This window comes from Zalophus californianus, chromosome 7, assembly GCF_009762305.2.
Source record: "Zalophus californianus isolate mZalCal1 chromosome 7, mZalCal1.pri.v2, whole genome shotgun sequence".
Lineage (NCBI taxonomy): Eukaryota > Metazoa > Chordata > Mammalia > Carnivora > Otariidae > Zalophus > Zalophus californianus.
Window position 1 is genome coordinate 54,092,354 of NC_045601.1, and position 14,813 is coordinate 54,107,166.

Here is a 14,813-nt window from a genome sequence, read left to right on the forward strand (position 1 = left end):
ATCTTATTGTTCTAAGACACCCTGGTTTTGGTACTTTGATACGGTAGCCCTAGCAAACTAATATAGTGACCAATGACTATCCAACTGGAGATGTCTGGGAGCCGGTTGGTGCCTGGGAGTCAGTTGATGGATAGGTCTGGAGTTCAGGAGGTAGCATTAGGCCAGTGATGGAGTCATCCCGCCCTACCAGTGTGGCAGACATGTGACATTTGTATGTGATCGTTATCCTTTCCTTTTAGAGAGACTTCTCCACTACTCCTTGTGGTCTCAGTGGAACCGACATCATGGGGCCATCTACCCCAGCTTGCAGGCCTGGTCTATCTGTAGCAGGAAAAGAATGCAGCAAACACTCAAAGAGAAACCAAAGCATGCAGATACAACAAGTGGTCAGAGATAAAATGTCCTGATAGAGTTGAGCCCTGGATTCTAGTCCCTGGGGCCCGAATTCTTACAGATCTAGGAATTCTATGAGCTACCCCAGCCATATCCTTTCCAGCTATTTGAGGCAATTCTTCATTTGCTTCTGAGAGTTTAAGTTGTCACCTGCCTTCAAAAGAATACAGTTGTCCAGCCCACTGGCTGCTCTGAAAAGCCATCTTGGCATCGTTCCCGAGTCCCGCTCCCCGTTCGCCGCAACCACCCCCGCCACCGCGGACTCCCGCAGCTTTCCCGCCGGAGTCCTTGAACTACTCGGCTGCGTTGGCTCCCCCGGCGCGCCCCATCATGTCGCACGCGGCCGCGGACACCAGCTCCGTTGGCTCCCCCGGCGCGCCCCATCATGTCGCACGCGGCCGCGGACACCAGCTCCGTTGGCTCCCCCGGCGCGCCCCATCATGTCGCACGCGGCCGCGGACACCAGCTCCGTTGGCTCCCCCGGCGCGCCCCATCATGTCGCACGCGGCCGCGGACACCAGCTCCGTTGGCTCCCCCGGCGCGCCCCATCATGTCGCACGCGGCCGTGGACACCAGCTCCGAGATCACCACCGAGGACCGAAAGGAGAAGAAGGAAGTTGTGCCGGAGGCAGAGACTGGAAGAGACGGCGCCTGCTGATGGGAACGCTAATGAGGAAAATGGGGAGCAGGAGGCCGACAAGGAGGTAGATGGAGAAGAGGAAGAAGGGGGAGGAAGAGGAGGAGGAGGAGGAAGGCGACGGTGAGGAGGAGAGGACGGAGAGGAAGTGAGGAGGCCGAGGCAGTTACAGGCAAACGGGCAGCTGAAGATGAGGATGACGGTGTCTACACCAAGAAGCGGAAGACTGTTGAGCATGACTAGACAGCAAAAAAGGAAGAGATAACTTAACACACAAAAAAGGCCACCGTGACCTATTCACCCTCCACTTCCCGTCTCAGAATCTAAACGCGGTCACCTTCGAGTAGAGGGTCCCGCGCAGCGCCACCCGCAGGTGACGCATACTCCGCCATCCAACCAAAACCACAGCGTGAATCTGCAACAGGGGAGGAGAAAAGAACCAAAACTTCCAAGACCCTGCTTTTTTCTTAAAAGTACTTTAAAAAGGAAAATTGGTTTGTATTTTTTATTTACATTTTATATTTTTGTACATGTTGTTAGGGGTCAGCCGTTTTTAATGATCTCGGATGACCAAACCAGCCTTCGGAGCGTTCTCTGTCCTACTTCTGACTTTACTTGTGGTGTGGCCATGTTCATTATAATCTCAAAGGAGAAAAAAAACCCTGTAAAAAAAGCAAAAACAACAACAAAAAAACCAATTTCATTCCGAGCATTCCAGTAACTTTTTTTGTGTATGAACTTAGCTGTACTATAAGTAGTTGGTTTTTATGGGATGGTTAAGAAGGCCAGAGATAAAGGTTCCTTTTTTTCCTTTTTTGTCTACGAAGTTGCTGTTTATTTATTTTTTTTGGCCTGTTTGTATGTGTGAAACAATGTTGTCCAACAAAAAACTGGAATTTTATTTTGTTGAGTTCTAAAAAAAAAAAAAGAATACAGTTGTTCATCACAATCATGAGAGTGCACGAGGCAGTGCACGTAGAATGAGAAAAGAATCAAAGCCAAATTCTGGGAACCCCAGAGAGGAGGAGGCCAAGAAAGAATGATGAGAGGTGGGACTACACAGAAGATAAGGCAGAAGAACAGTCCTTCGTGGTTCCAAAAGGGAATATGAAAAAAGAAAAGGAGGTGTTATACATAGTAGAATTTGAGTCAAGTAAAGGATGAAAACATAATCATGGGGTCTGTCCTCTAGGAAGCTGTATTAGTTTACCATTACTGCATAATGAATCACCCCCAAATTTTGCAGCTTAAAACAGCAAACATTTATTATTTTGCAGTTTCTGAGGGTCAGGAATCCAGAAGCAGCTTAGCTTGGTGGTTCTGGCTCAGAGTCTCTTGTGAATTTGAGGTCAAGTTGTCAGGCAGGGCTGCAGTCTCTAGAGGTTTGACTGGGACTAGAAGGTCAACTTCCAAGATGGCCACTCACATGACTGTTGGTTGGAAGCTTTAGGTCCTTCCCTGTGGGCCTCTCTAAGGGATTGCTCAAGACGTAGTTTTCTCCATAGCAAATGATCCAAGAGCTGAGGTCTTTTTATAACCTAATCTTGGAAGTGATATAACCAACCATTTGTGCCATATTCTGCTCACCTGAAGCACATCTCTAAGGAAAAACCATGGCCAAGAGAAGGGACATTATACTCCCCTTCTTTAGAGGAGAAGTATCAAAGAATTTGTGGATATATATTCAAAACTACTTCGGAACCCTTGGGTGATTTCTGCTGGAGCTTGTCAGGGAAGTGGATAGAAACTGTGTGAGGTGAAGTCAATATCACTCTTTCTAGAAATTGGCTATAAAGAAAGAATAACTTCATAGTTGAAGGAGGAAGATTTTTTTTTAAAGATTTATTTATTTATTTATTTGACAGAGAAAGAGAGAGAGACAGCGAGAGAGGGAACACAAGCAGGGGGAGTGGGAAGGAGAGAAGCAGGCTCCTGGCTGAGCAGGGAGCCCGACACGGGGCTCAATCCCAGGACCCTGGGATCGTGACCTGAGCCGAAGGCAGACGCTTAGTGACTGAGCCACCCAGACGCCCGGTAGGAGGAAGCATTTTTAAACCTCCTATATTATCTCTTTGTTAGCACAGGGACTGTATTTTTATATATTTATAGGCCCCCAAATATTAACAGGCTGAATTCAACATGGGTTAAATAGGTTTCGATTTGGGAATGCACTTTCCCCCAGAAATGCCTTCCATAGGAAATGGGGCAACCACACAAAAACCTATTTAACCCATGTTCTAGTTACGGTGCTATGTGGTGCCAGCGCTATCAGAGAATCTGCTCACTGTTGTATAGGATCTGTCACCAGGTAGGACCTGCTGTCCACTTCTGCAAGGATCTCCAAGGGCGCCACCATGGGAATGCCAGATACAGAGCCCTTTGCCGGTAGACTGCAATGTTATATAGAGTCTGCTAACATCTTTCTGTAAGAAAATGTCCTCTTGGCAATCCAATTTGCCATCAGCTGGAGCACTTCTCTGTCTCCAGGGCTCCAAGCAATACTTCCTGGGCTTGGGTCCTTGGTGGGATTGGGCCTTTGCAATGAGGAAGAGAAAAGAAGGCATAATGTGAGAAGAAGGAAAGGAAGTAAGGGATGTAGGGTTGATGTGAATCAAAAACTTTATGTACCTGTTACTTGGATTCTCACAATCATCTGGAGAAGTGGGTCTTCTTTTATCATGTTTAAAAACAAAGTTACTGGAGCGCTTGGATAGCTTAGTCGGTTAAGCATCTGACTTTTTTTTTTTTTAAGATTTTATTTATTTATTTGACAGAGAGAGACACAGCGAGAGAGGGAACACAAGCAGGGGGAGTGGGAGAGGGAGAAGCAGGCTTCCCGCGGAGCAGGGAGCCCGATGTGGGGCTCGATCCCAGGACCCCGGGGGCTCGATCCCAGGACCCCGACCTAAGGCAGATGCTTAACGACGGAGCCACCCAGGTGCCCCAAGCACCTGACTCTTGATCTTGGCTCAGGTCTTGAGCCAGGACTCACCAGGATCTTGAGCTCAAGTCTGGTGTTGGGCTCCACACTGGGTGTGGAGCCTGCTTAAATAAATAAGTAAGTAAGTAAGTAAGTAAATAAATAAAAATGAAGAAACTGAGACATAGCTGTAAAATATTGGCCAATTATAGAGCTACATACCAAAATAATGATAAATTATAATGAAAGTATTACAGTTAGTGGTGTGAGGAAGCCTGCTCAAAGCTGCTGATTGTGCACATCCATTTCCTGACTCTTTATTCAGTGACATCATATTGGTAGCTTGAAATCAGCCATAGTGGGAGTATTTACACCATGGAAATGGACAAATCTTACAAATTCTTTTTTTCCCATAGAGCCAGCTGCTAAACATTTACCAGTACACTTCTGGTTGGTCCAAAAGTGAGGTGAAATGTTAATTAAATCTAATTGCTCATTGAAGAAATGGTGGCAACTCAGTTGGTGGAGAGGGGCAGTGGGGGGTGGTGTGGAATTCCAGGAGCCAAATTAGGCAATGAAATCTAAGTCCCTCAGTGCAACCGCAAGGTGTGTAATTTCCTCTTTCATCTCTATTTCCTGCCTATTTTCTGCACACGCAGGTCAAGTTGGGTTGTGAGATTTGTAACTGCCTTAGGGTGACACTGAGGAAGTGGACTGTTTGGGGAAGAGGTGGGGGCACCTTTTCTTCGGAGGAGCTGAGGGGGTTGCTTGCTTGGAGATTGAGAGCTGCCGTCTCCATTGGGAAGACTGAAGTGGGATCATTGTCCTAGGAAGCGATTGTGAATAAGAAATTGACAAATTCTTCTCCCCATTTAGGGTCTAGACTTACAAAGTTTTTATACCCATTTCTCTTATGAGAAAGAGAAACTCCAGTCTCTCTTCAGCTGGATTCGGGCCCTTGAGATTTCTGTGGTTTTCTAGAGGGTGGAGAGGTAGGTGAGTATTTGTTCAGAGCCCTCTGCCCTCACCAGCCTGTCTGATTGCTCTGGTCTAAGCTGAGGAGCTCACAGCAGAGAGAAAGGGTTTCAAGACTTGTCTGTTCAGCGGCTCTGAGGGGAGAGCAACGTAGGGTGAGCTGGGAGGAAGATGTGGGTTTCCATTACTAATAGCTTTCAGGCCTTTTGCTTAAGACTTTACTCTGCTTTTCAAAGACTTTACTGTTTCTAGTGCAAGTTACTCAAGAGGCTCTTCTTATATCACTGTAAACACCAGCAACTTGACTCTTAACCTCCTTTGTTTTCTCTGGGAGTGTACTTGCCGGCTCTTTGTTGCTTCTTTTTTTTTTTTTTTTTTTTTTAAAGATTTTATTTATTTGAGAGAGAGAGAGAGAGAAAAGGAGTGGGGCAGGGAGGGGCAAAAGAAGAGGGAGAAGCAGATTTCCCTGCTGAGCAGGGAGCCTGACGTGGGGCTCGATCCCAGGATCCTGGGATCAGGACCTCAGCCAAAGGTAGACATTTAACCAACTGAGCCACCCAGGCGCCCCAAACCATATGGTTTCCTCACAACCATGCCATCCCCTGGCCACCTCTCCAGTCATGATCACCTTCATCCTGAATTCATCATTTTCCTGCTTTCTTTCATACAGAGTTTTATTGCAGCAAATGGATTCCTAAGGATTGTATTTTTTTTATTGTAGTTGTCTTAAATTTTATGAAAAGGGAGGAATGTTTTATGTAAAAGTTGGGCACTTATGTTTTCCAGTTACTATTTACTAAATTGTTGAGATTCAGCCAAATGTTTGGTTCATTCATTTTGCTTGTTGTCTAAATATTTTGTATATTTTTAGTAACAACTAGTTTAAATCTTAAAATAATTTAATTATCAAAAGGAATATCATGTATATTAGCAGATTAAACAATAATTTGATATAATCTGTCAGTGGGCAGTAACAGAGTTGCACCTCCTCCAAATGCACACTGCACAGCCTTTTCAGATCCTGGATTTTCAGTGTCTAGTCTTTACCCCTTAATCCACCCTTTTTCTCTTGTCCTGCTTTCTAATCAAGAAGTCAAGCTTAATGTGGGTATTATGTAAAATGTAACGCATCAGGAATAGCTTGAAGGGCAGTGTAAAAACATTGATTTGTATAAAGTTTACATTTTAAAGATACCAAGCAATCTTGCAACTTTCCACTTGCTTACGCCTTGCAGAGTATTATCCATTCTTAGAGTAGGTAAGTGTTAGCATTTTCTCTCCTCTTAATCTACCTTAGACCCTTGCCAGAAAAGAAAAAAACTTTCCCTCTAAACTCTTAGGTTTGTTCTTAGAGGACTGTGAATTAAACTGACACAGTTAGCAAGAGACAAGACAAAATTTAATCATGCATTTGTATCAACATACGTACAGGCTTTCACCGAAAAATGTGACTCAGAGGGGTGGTTAAAATTTGGGACTTATATCTCGTCTTAATGGGGAAGAGAAGGAGGAGAAGGGCACTTAAAGGAAAACAAAAGGACTTTCTGGAGAGATGAATGAGACCTCAGGCTCACATGAGATAAGACAGCTTTGTGACAAATGTCTATCTAGGTGTGGTGTGGGTACTTCTCACCTCTAGCTGCCCCAAGGAGTGGATTTATGATAACTGATGTTCTTTGAATTCTTTGAGGAGGCTCTGCTTTTAGGCAGGTAAGAGATTTCAAGAACTCAAATGTCTTCTGCTCAAAATAATTTTTATGCCACAGCGGTGTATTCTAGACCTTTTCTCCGCAATCTGTAGTAATAAATTATAGTCATAAACTGTTGGCAAAATTGTCACAAAAATTTCTAAATTATCTCAACTCTTTGCCATTTTTAACATGTGTATTTGGTAAGGTATAGGGAAATGCTTTTCTTCATTTGTAATTCTAAATAGCATTTGACAAAGTCTTATGCAGATCAATGCTGAAGAAGTTATTTCTGATATCTATGGCAACAGTGGGGGGAACTGTCTACAGAGACTTTCTAGGGCCTCAAGGCTTTCTCCAGGAACCTGTCACCTTTGCCCAGGGGACAGCCTGAGGCCTCCACACCCAAAGGAGTGAGCGCCTCCCCAAGGAGGCACATCTGTGACCCTGAGACTCTCTGGTAAAATGCTCAAAGGTGAAAGTTGGCTTTCTTCCCTTGGAGGAGGCATTGGGGGATGGCAAGAGATAAGTTTCTAGGAAGAAAAGAATGTAAGGGGAACAGTGAGAGGATAAGAGTCTTCAGATAAGAGGCAAACGAGAAAAGCATTTTCTGCCAACATTGTGGGAAGTGAAAGAAATAAAAGCAAGCTTGCTTTCGGGCAGGACTAAAAACAACTGGGCAAAAAGAGACTTCATTTCTGAGGTGTGGGGGGGTTCGTAACAATGAGGGGAAACCCAAGGGCCCTCCAAATGTTGGTCCAGGATTGCCTAGAACATGGTCTGCTGTAGATGACCAGACAAGACAGCCGACCCTGAGGGAGGATTTCAGAGCTACCAGGGAAGCTCCCTGAGGCACCGCCCCCCGCAACTCCATGCCTCCATTATTCTCTCCACACAAAGGCCTGGGCCTGTAGGAGAGAGTGCGGCAGCACCCCAGCCTGCCCAGAGGGCTGCTTTCTGCAGCAAGAGGGAGGGAATCTTTACGGTGGGAGATTGTGTGTGTCCACAGGAGGTGTCTTTTTCTAGAAGCTCCCCAATTCTTGAAAGTCCGTAAGGAAAGGGTCATCCCACCCTATAAGGTGCCTTTTTGCAGAGCAGAAGGTGGCCCCTCTGCAGGTAGGCTGGTGTGGCAGCTACACTGTGAAGGTAAATGGCGCAGCAGGTGAAGGTTGGGGCTTTGTGGGCCGGAGTGTTCCTCAGAGGGGCACCTTTCCGCAGGACTTTCAGATTCACTGCTGCGGTCTGGCGGGTTAATCCCCGCTTAAGAAGAGAGGTTCAACCTGAGGCTGCCCATCATTTCCACCCCTGCATGAACCAGCTTCGGGATCCGTCCCGTGCACAGGCTTTGGGCGAGGGCCCGGGCAGAACCAGGAGACGAGGTCCCTGCAGGGGAGCTCAGACGGGTTGCACGCAGTTTTGCCCAGGGCCTGCCTGAGCCTGGAGCTGGGAAACAAGGAGCGACTAGGAAGCAGCAGCCTCCAGGCTGCAAGGCCGGGCCAGCTTGGATGCTCATGGGTTGGCTTTCTTCTGGAAGATGGGAAGACACAAGTGAGGAGGAGATCTGACTGAAGCTGACCGTGGATCACTGCTGAGAATGGACCGGACCAAGGCCTGGGAAGGAGCCGACTGTAGGCATGTGGGCCCAGCACCTCCCAAGCCAGTCTGAACTTCTTGTTCTCTGTGTTTGTCCTTTTGCTCTCTCTAACGTTCAGTCAAGCTTTGTCCAAGACCCACCCGGTTTCAGCTTACCAGAGCAATGAGAAATGGGGGGACTGGGTCGGGGGGAAGGCAAGGGAAGAGAGAACAAATCAGGGTTTGTTCACCTTACCAGCTTTCCCTGCCTGTAGATGCTTCTCCGGCATTATTTCTGCCAGGGAAGACATCATTCCAGTTCACTCCTCACACCAGGGAATGCTTTTCTCAGTGCTCCAGGGTGCTGGGCCACCTAGAACCTCCGACCCAGGATAAACACTGAGCAGTGATTTCCCTCAAAGGTGCTGGGGGAAAAAATACATTATTTTTTTAGGCAAGCAGATACATTGTAGAGGACAAAATTCATATAAATTTTAGATATTCCACACAAATTTTAAAAATAAATTTTTATTTTTATTTTTAAAGATTTTATTTATTTATTTGACAGAGAGAGACAAAGCAAGAGAAGGAACACAAGCAGGGGGAGTGGGGGAGGGAGAAGCAGGCTTCCCGCTGAGCAGGGAGCCTGATGCTGCGACGTGGGGCTTGATCCCAGGACCCTGAGATCATGACCTGAGCTGAAGTCAGATGCTTACCCAACTGAGCAATGCAGGCACCCCTAAAAATAAATTTCTAAAAAAAAAAAAATTAAAATAAAAAATTTTTAAATAATTGCTTAGCCTCTGGAAAGCAGCCCCTAGAACTGCTCCCAGGCTTCCTTGTAATAGTCATTTACTCTCTTCTGCTTTTGGGGGTATTTCAGCAGAAAAGTTTGAGAAATAGGCTTTAGTAGAACCAAATGAGAGGACAAAGCAGTGAGAATCATAGAGGAAGAAGTTCTCAGACTTGGGTGGGTTGTCCCGAAAGGGCCCGGATTGTTGGCAACAACTGGCTGAGAAGACTGACAGGAGTGAGTTTGGAATTTAAATGAGTAATTATAATGCTGATGTACCTTTAAGGACTTCACTGTGAGGCCTGGAGCTCTTAGAGTGAGAAAGGGCCTTATGTTCCACCAGGTCCAGCCTCCTCTTCTTTCTGGGAAAGCCCCAGAGCCCAGAGAAGTGAAATCATTTGCCTGAGGTCACAGAGTTATTGTTGGCAAAGATGGAACCAGAACCAAGATCTCCTGCCTCCTAATGCCCTAATTGTGATAATAGGAAGCGAAGCTCTGTCTCTTATTTTACTAATCTCTAGGTTTGAAGATAAATGTGTTCTTAATTCCATTTACTCCCAGGTTAACATAAACCCTCCAGGGCTAAAAGTTTCTTTGGAGTTGTGATTAGGGGCATTCCAAGAATGGAGACATGCGATCTTCACTCTTGGCTCATTCAACCAGTCCTTCGAGGAGTATTAATTGCTTGCCAGTTGCAGGCCAGACACCGTGTAGGTGTGGGCAATATGGAGATGAATTGTTTTCTGCCCTCAAGAAGTATGGAGATTGGACTGGGCGATTCCCAGCCTGATGGGGTCGGTGGCGACCCATCACAGCACATCACAATGAATGCGGGACAGCCGTATGGAGCGTTCCAGGGAAACACGAAAGGAGGTTGTCTAGCCCAGACAGGGATGGGGTCAGGGAAATTCTTTCAGAGGTGTCAATTTATAAAATAGTTGGGATGTGGTTGGTAGGCTGGAATGAACCTTTTGATAATAAAGTTTACTCCGCCAGAGTTCTTGAAATATTTGGAGACACTTGACAGCATGTCGTCCTTGTATGTGTCCTGTCACCAAGTGTTAGATTTGTTGGCCTCTAGCGGGCCACACGATGGAAACAGCTTATAACCATCAGACGCTGTGCCATCATACAGGGCCACAGGTCGTTTGCCACAATTTATTTCTTACGTCAGTCTCCCCGGGTTCATGCTGTTCTAACCACACAAGCCTCTGCGCTGTGACTCAGACATGCCGAGCACACTCACCTCAGGGCCCCTGGACTTGTTCCTCCCTCTGGTCACTTGCCTAGGTCTCTCCACGTGCTCCTCACTGTATTCGGGTCTCGGCTCCCATGTCCTTTCCGTAGGGACGGCTCGACTTTCCTGACCACAGCATGAGAAAGAGTAACAGCAACCTGTAGTGGTTGAATCGTGAACTCTCGAAAGGATGTGTCTCCATTCCGAGCCCCAGAACCTGTGAATGTGAACTTATTTGGAAAATGGGTCCTTGCTGATGTAATGAAGTGAAGGATTTTGAAAGGAGGCTATCATCCTGGATTATTTGGGGTGGGCCCTAAATCTCATGACAAGTGTCCTTATGAGAGAAAGAGGGCGAGTCGGGACGGACAGGAGAGGAGGCGACGTGTAGACGTAGGCAGAGGTTGGTGTGATGAAGCCCCACAGAATGCTGGCAGCCACCAGGAGCTGAAGAGGCAAACAAGGGAATGTCCCTGACGGTTGCTGGAGGAAGGGAGGCCCTACTGATCATGTTGACTTTAGACTCTTGCCTCCAGATGGAGAGAATAAGTTTGTTATTTTAAGCCATCAAGATAGCGAAAACTTGTTATGGCAGCCACAGAAAACGGATGTAAACCACCACCCCGGCCACTCTCTGTCCCCTTACGCTTACTCGCTTACTCTGTTATCAGTACCTGACATGTTTCTTTCTTTCTTTCTTTCTTTCTTTCTTTCTTTCTTTCTTTCTTTCTTTCTTTCTTTCTTTCTTTCTTTCTTTCTTTCTTTCTTTCTTTCTTTCTTTCTTTCATCTATCTATCTATCTATCTATCTATCTACCCATTCATCCAAACACACACACAGAGATATGCACACACTTATAATTTCTTTATTCTTTATCTTGAATGCAAACGCTCTGTTTTTGTTCACTATTATATCACCAGCATCTAGAATAGTGCCTGACACATAGTAGGTGCTTAGTGGATATTGAATGAACGGATGGATGAGATGTTGGATTCTGAGGCTCTGCGGGCACTTGGAGTGACCTTTTCATCCTGTGTGTAACTGAGCGGACAGAAGGATCCCAGTTCTGGTGATGCAGAACTTTGAGTGCTGGGGAGGGTCCGGGATGGAGAGATCTGGATTTAAATTGTGGCTCTGCCACTTGTTAGCTGATGACTTTGGGCTCTGAACCTCAGTTTCATCAACAGCCAAATAAATACTTACTGTTGTTGTAGGGCTACAGGGAATATTGAAAGAGTGGCCGGCTCAGTGCCTGGTGAGCAGTGCTCAGTCTGGTTCTCCTTTCTCTCCCATTCACGGCCCTGAAACTCACAGTAGAGATAGGAAGGCTTTCCTCACTGTGGTCATTTCCTCCTGCGTTGGCTGCAGAGGTTCCTGAACACTTGACATCCCCCTAGGGCTAGAGCTTGCCATTCTTTTTTAAAGGTAGGATTTGCTTAATTGAACATAGCAAACCTGATGATTCTCTATTGTGAGATGATGGGCTCCATGCACCTTGAATTTCCACCTCTGGACACGAACTCTTGCAATCACTTCATCTTATCAGCCTTTGTACTATGAAGAGACAAAAGTAGAGGCCATTTTTACACCTGCACCATTATGACGGTTGCTGGCATCCATCAGTGTTAGAGAGAAGGAACACCCTTTTCCAGTTGGCCTTGTGGGGATAGCCCTTTAACTGTATGTTTATATCTGGTAGATCCTAATATTGTTTAAAGAAGATTACACACACATACGTGTGCAGTTCTAGTTCTCTTTCTTAAAAATATTGGCTAAACACCTGAAATATTAGAAATATGAGCAGTTATTACTTCTAGGCTCCTGGGTTGTTGGATAAAGCATGGTTTTAATCTTTTTCTTGATGCTTTTCTTCATTTTCCAAAATGTAAATTGAAGATGTTTCTAATTCATTTTTCCATCAGATAAAACTGCAGGTTTTGCTTTTGAGATTTCATTCCTAGGACTGGCTCAGAATATAAATGCTATGGTTAACTTCAGTGCCAGTGACTGGGGATTTTCTCTAGTCTCTGGATCATCATGTAGAAGCTGTGTTTCTCATTTCTTTTCTTTTCTGAAGCCATCGTACAGACACAGAGTTTCATGGCAAGGAGCAATAACAGCAACTATTGTCTGTCAAGGAGTTTAGCCGTGATTTCCTCGATCTGCTCCTCATCTTTGTGATTTCCCTGGTTCCCTTGATGAGAACGTTTCCTGAGGTCTTATGCAGACTTACTGTAAAGTAGTGATTTTATCACATTTTTTAAGCTTCTGGTTAAAAATAGACTATCTCATAGAATTCCCAAGGAAAATCAGTTCTGTCAAATCTCATTGTTAATTCATAAAGGGCATTTGGCTGTGCAAATAGAAGAGCGTGGAATCCAATGGATGTTTCCAAAGTTATCATTTCTTACAGGAGTTTAATACATCATCGTTGTCAACTCTGTGGGCCTGAACCAGTTAAACTTCATCCAATGGAGATAAATTTGATTTTGCATGAATTAGGGAAGCATTTGCAAAAAGCTCTCGGCAGAATATTTCGTTCATATTCACTTCCAGCATCTTGTGCTTTTCCTTAAAGTTGGGAAGAGAAAGGTTTCCACCACTCATTGTAGGCAAATGTGTTCTGTGCTTTAGAGTGGAGGGAGCATAAATTGTTATTATGATAATGTTAATAACACTTTTCATGTACTACATTTTGGTTGACATTTCATCCTAATTGAGAAAAATCTAAAATTAATCTTTGTAAGAAACAAGACCAGGGTGGCTAATCAGGTTTGGAACTGGGACGAATTATACCATAATCAGATTGAAGGACTGCTAAATATCTGATGTGAAAACCATATCATGAAATGATAAAGAAAGAATCTGTGCAAAAATCCCCTTGAATTTTCCCCTTGTCTTTTATTTCGCAGTTTGTTCAAAAGGCTTATTACATCAGCGTCAAAGCACAGATCTAAGATCTCTACCATCTGGTAACTTTTATTTTTTAATCAACTCAACTTTCCTGAGAGTTGCAATAAATAGATAAGTAAGTAAGTAGATAAGTAAGTAAGTACATAAGTAAGTAAATCTTTGTCATCTGTTTGTCCAGGATAAGATGCTACAATGACGCTAGTTCGGGGGAACTGAAGCTGTTGCCGATTCTGATGTTTTTAAAGTAATTTTCAAGTCTGCTTATGGTTAAATTGTTGCTCATATGGGGTGTGGTCGATTGAGACAAGCAGACGTGGGAGACCAGGAACTTGGCAGAATGGGATAGGTCTGAGCAGCAACTATTCGGTCTTTCCCCAAGGTTAAGTCCTTCCCCTCATCCCTAGGATGTGGTAGTCCATCTGGTCTGGGCCATTGGTACTCAGAATCCTGCAGACTCATTTGAGTTCCGTGGGGGTGATTTGGGGCATAAAACATGAGTTCAACTTTTGCTTTTCTCCTGTAAGCAGCAGAAGTCAGAGGTGGGTATGTTATGGAAGGATGCCATGAATCTATATTAGAGACCATCTAAAGATCCACAGGCCACCTAAACCCATGTAGAAGGATGTTCATCAATCTGATGGCACTGATGAGGTCAACAGCCACGTGCTCACTGCTCCAGGGTCTTTGTTTCAGAGCCGATTGTTGAAGTAGAAGTGTTGTGCCTTCAGATTCAGTTTCAAAATGACACTGAGGGATTGGGTATCAAGTTCCAGCGCTATCTAAAATATCCAGGCTCGAGATTTGAATAGGAGATTTGAGGCTGAAGCTGGTGGAAGCAGCAAAAGGACTCGGAGATGGACTTGGGCAGGCAGCAGAAAACGCTGGAAAGTCTACCTCAGAGGATTGTGTGTGTGTGTGTGTGTGTGTGTGTGTGTGTGTATGTGCAAAATGTATACCCTCAAAACGTCCAAAGAGGATGTCACTTTTATTTGGGGGGAGGGGAGAAAGGCACTGGTTATTCCTATAGGACTTAAAGCACATAAATCCCACTCCCCTCTACCACCCCCATTCCCCCAGGAAGTGAAAGATTGCGTGAAGAGCGCACTTTAACCCAGAGTTTTGAAAAGAGTTTTAATGAACTGAGAAATAAAACAAAACAACTCCAACACCCATTAGCCGAGCAGCAGGGCTCTTGCGAACACTGCTCAGTCTCCCAGTCACTGGAGTTAGATTTGTCTGGTTCTCTTCACCTTAAGTCGCTCTGTGCAAGGGCCCTTGGCAAGACTTCATTACTTTTCTTTCTTAGCCAGAGATCTGCTGTGCCCTGAGCTTCTTGGGCCTCCTGGCGGGGCAGCCCTCCTGTCGGTCCAGCTCTCCTCCCAGCCCCGTGGCTTCTCACTGGCCCAGAGCCAGCTCCCAGCGCCCACCGGGCAGGTTGGGATGCTCAGGACCTGCCTCGTTCTACAAGGTATGGTTTTCTGCCTTGAAAGTGCTTCACGTTGCAGAGTTTGGTCTAAGACAGACGTGGAGAATCCCAGCAAATTGCAGTGTCTCCAGCTCTGACCTCGCTGACCTGGTTGGCTCTCTCACCCTCAGAAGGGCCACCTTCCACACTTGCCCTTCTGGCCTCCCACTCCCACTTCAGCCCCAAGGGCAGGTGGGCAAAGGAGCTCCATTCACAAATG

The 14,813-nt window shown here is 45.4% G+C and overlaps 1 pseudogene; it reads left to right on the forward strand.

Moving 5' to 3' along the window:
• Nucleotides 1-943: 943 nt before the first annotated feature.
• LOC113927503 lies at nucleotides 944-14,496 on the forward strand (annotated as a pseudogene).
• The last annotated feature ends 317 nt before the right edge of the window (nucleotides 14,497-14,813 follow it).